Source organism: Pinus tabuliformis, chromosome 7 (genome assembly GCF_031772625.1).
Source record: "Pinus tabuliformis cultivar Carrire ecotype Pingquan chromosome 7, CPIR1, whole genome shotgun sequence".
NCBI lineage: Eukaryota > Viridiplantae > Streptophyta > Pinopsida > Pinales > Pinaceae > Pinus > Pinus tabuliformis.
The window spans coordinates 1,858,271,967-1,858,276,242 of NC_142293.1; the positions used below are offsets into that span (position 1 = coordinate 1,858,271,967).

General features: G+C 38.5%; 1 pseudogene; it reads right to left on the bottom strand.

Moving 5' to 3' along the window:
- Positions 1-231: 231 nt before the first annotated feature.
- On the bottom strand, positions 232-2,307 carry LOC149255846 (putative carotenoid cleavage dioxygenase 4, chloroplastic pseudogene; annotated as a pseudogene).
- Positions 2,308-4,276: the final 1,969 nt, after the last annotated feature.

Below are 4,276 nucleotides of genomic sequence, written 5' to 3' on the forward strand. Positions count from 1 at the left end.
AAATAATACAAAATTTCTATCAAACAAAAATGAAAATAGATTTAATCGATTTAGTTGTGTGGTTGTTCCACTGCGAATTTGATAACTGAATTATGATAAGTTTTCCCTACTGTATAGTGATTCAATCATTTTACAACTTTGATAAATTAATTAAAATTAAAAGAGTTTTTTTATTCCACATAAAACTAATATAAAATTTCACAAGAATAGTCCACGCTAGCTAAGACAAATAAATTCCACATATAACTAATATAAGATTTCACCATGCTAGCTACGACAAATACAATGTCATTTATATTTTTGAAACACATTATGAATTTAGAAGTTTCTCACTAAAAGCCTAAAAATTATAGTTTTTGCTGACAATATCATGAGATGTTCCTATTTTTAGGGAAAATTAATCTCGATGCGAGCTCGGAATTAGATTTAGTTCGCCAAGTCAGCATCGCTAACGAAGAGGCCATGAAAGCCGTACGGAACTCTGGCAGGGAGCTCAACGGAGGCCACGATTTCAAGGGTCGGAGATTGCGCGTCCATCACCACAAAACTGGAAATCCCGGTGCCTTCGTTATGGGTAAAAGCCACGATGTACCCGTCGTCCTCCTCGGCATTAGGATCCGAACTCCGGGGCACGAAGAACGGCTCACTGCCGAAGCAACCTTCGCCATAAGCCCTCGACGCGACCACGCACTCCTTGGCAGCCGTCGCTTCCAGCATATCAAAGTCAAGTTTAACGACCCCAGAGAGTTTAGGCAACGGTGCTGCTATCGACATGTATGCATACCTGTTCTTCTTGGCAACGAACCGGGGATTGATGACGCCCAACTCCAAACATTTTGAAGACAATGGCTTTCTGGTTACAATCCCGTTTCTCAAATTTATGCGGACCTTCTCTACTGTGGAATGGACCAGATGGGTTCTCTCCACAACGTGCTCCACCGGGTACAAATTCGCGGCAATCAACACGATCTCGTCGGCCTCGTCCCACGCGTTGAGCGAATGGAAGAAATTGAAGCCCGGGACTTTGAACCATTTCATCGCAGCCTCGTCCGTTGCGTAGCGCGGGAGAACGCCGAGCCGCGGGACCTTAGCGGGGTCGCAGCCCATGGGAGAGCCGCCGCCGACAATCATGTTCATGGGGTCCACCACGATCTGGGTATCGGGAAATATGGCATACAGCTTTGTTATCGCAAAATCGTGAATAAACGACGGCTGCAACATCGACAGGATTCCGACGTCCGGTTCTTTTTCTCCGGCAGGCGACACTCTGAAATAATTGAGAAACGGAGGAATGAAACTGCAACGGAAAGCGAAAAGCTCTCGCGTCTCGGGGTCAATCTTGGGATGTGCTGTCATGGCCATGAAGAGTTTCCCGTCGAAGTCATACCTGCCGACAGTGACCATGTCGCCGGATTTCGTGACCTTCATTGCGTATGGCAGATCTGATTCCTCGAGCGCCATCAGTCTGCGATTGAAATATAAGAGACTGGTATTGGCCAATCCCGCGCCATTGTAAGGATTAAAGAGGCCGAGAGCCACTCTGGCGCTGAACAGGACTCCCCTGGCCAATCCGGCGCCGAGGCTGTAGAAACCGGAAAAGAAGTTGGGCACCACCCGGCCTCCCGCTGTCTCTTCTTGCACGAATTTGTGCGTGCGGACGTAACGGCTGCAGAACGTTACTCGGCCGTCTTTGATCCTGACGGTGTGAAGCATTCCGTCGCCGTCGAAAAGATGGTGGCCGCCTCTGGGGACGTATCTCGGATTCGGCCCATTGCGGATATAAACACCGTCGACGCAGGCAGGGAGAGTGCCCTGTATCTCGTCGCACGCTACTGGTGCAGTCTCTTGTACTGGAGCGAAGTTTCCAGCCAACACAAATCTTGGATCCACGAAAGGCCTCAGCGGATTATCGATAAAGTTATTTATAAGATCATCCACAGCATTGCATAAAACCGCCGCCAAAGCAGAAGAAATGCCATTAAGAGGATCTTCTGAGGGAAGTGTAGCAGTGGGCGTGGGCGTGGGCGTGGGCGTGGGCGTAGATTTCAGATCATTACTTTGAGATCCAGCGCCATTGACAGCGGGTTTGTTCTTAGGAGCCGGGAGCTTTTCTTCGGTTTTCACAGAGAATACAACTATAGGGTATGAATGGCGAGTATGTAACCTATGCGAGTATGATCTTGTCGGAATGTTAAATACAGAAGACAAATTTATGGAGAAATTAGCCGCCATGGACACAGCGGAGTAGGAGATACTGCAGGTCTGCATTGTGAACCGACTCCTCTATTTGGTTCGAGCGGAGAACCGTATGTGATACTTTGGAAAATATTTTCCAATTTATAAAAATTTATTGATTGATTTATTTGATTGTATAATTCTAGTTATTCCAAAATCGGGCACCCATTGATTGATTGATTGATTTATTTGATTGTATAATTCTAGATATTCTAAAATCTGCAAATCTACATCCAACTCTAAAATATTCTAAAATCTGAAATATTTTAAGTTAAAAAAATCTGAACCAGTGAAAGATACATATGGTGATGTTCAAATGGCCGACATTAATCGCCCATCGATGTTCTCGTGGTTTGCAGAGCACGTGGAAATGGATTGGGAAGGGAAATTATTGTTTTCTATTTTAAAATTTTATTTTAATTTTACGAGTTTTACATTTTAATTGTGAAACATAAAAAAATCAAATATAAATTATAAAAAAATATATGAAAACTGTATAGTCATGACTACATATATCCTCTAAATCTATTATATGTGTACTTCAAATCTGTATAGATTTTGTCTTTAATAAAATAATCTAAACTTTATTTTTTTTAGTAACACGTTTTCTGCATGACAAAGTTTCTTTCACACCAATCACTTATTTTTAAGCAAATGTTATTGTCAAATTACAACTACATTTACATTCACTGGAAGAGCCATGTCATCATACATAATATTTAAAGATCTAACCCCTTCAAATGCCAAATTTTCATATACATAATATATAAAGATCTAACGACTTCAAATACCAAATCCCATAACACCGATCACTTATTTGTAAGCACAAGAGAAGGTAAAAGGTAATATTCACTTGAAAATAAATATTAAAGGGTTAATTAATTATGTGTTAAAAAATATTAATTGGTGTATTTAAAATATTTTTTTATAATAAAAATAGATTCAACGGTATTAAAAATCTCTGGCTCATTCAAAATCCTAAAATTTAATTATTATGACAAGAATTTCCAAAAATATAAACACTAAATACTCCCAACCTCGTTCAGTTTAAACACCACCCTATCGGATTATGTTTATACTGACATCTTTCGATTTAAACCCTGTACAATCCAATTCTTATAGTTTATTTGTAACTAGTGGGCTGAGTAGCAGCATTATTCTTATCAACTTTTTCTGTGTATGTAATTCGATGAACAGGTAATCCTTATCAATCAATTCAATTTGAGATTCCAAGTGAAATGCTAAAGTTGATTAATCTACTTTTCAAAGAAACTATTTCAGTCAAAATGTTTTTTATTTACTTTGGAAAAAATTAAAATTATTATAAAATTTGCAATCACAGTTAATCTTATTTTAAACTTAAAAAAATAAAAAAATTTATATATTTAATTTTGAATCTATTAAGTGTTTAGAGATCAAATCTCTTTACATTAAATTTCATATTTCTATATATAGAAATTTTGTTAATTTCAATTATTTTATATAGATTTATGTTAATTCTTAATAAATTTCACATCTCAATATATACAAATATTTTTAATTTTATTTTTGCTCTTATTTATGGAACAAAATACACTTCAATAGAATGACGCCCCTTTTCCTCCTAATGGTCCAGTTATAACATAGCTCTATAACCTACTAGTGGTTAGGTTTGACTCATTCAGCTTTTAACTAGAGTTACAAAACTGACTCTTCTAGAGTGGTTTTCATCATGATCACATGGCTAACCCATTTTTCATGAATAATGGGGCTTAATGTGTCATCCTCTCAAGTTATGGTGGTAAAAAAAAAGAAAGTTAACTTACGAGTTGCATAATTTTTGTATATGGACTCTGGTCGAGGCAATCCTTGTGTCGTTGGAAAGGTTTGTATTCGTAGAACAACACAAAAGGTGTATGTTGAAGGAACAAATTTATACCCCCAAAAAATGTTGGTTGATGCCTCAAAGTATTCCTAAGAGGTTTCAAACCTCAATTTGCCAAACTGGGTCATGCCACCTTTAAAAATGCACCTATGAGTCAATCCCTCCACTTCCTCGACT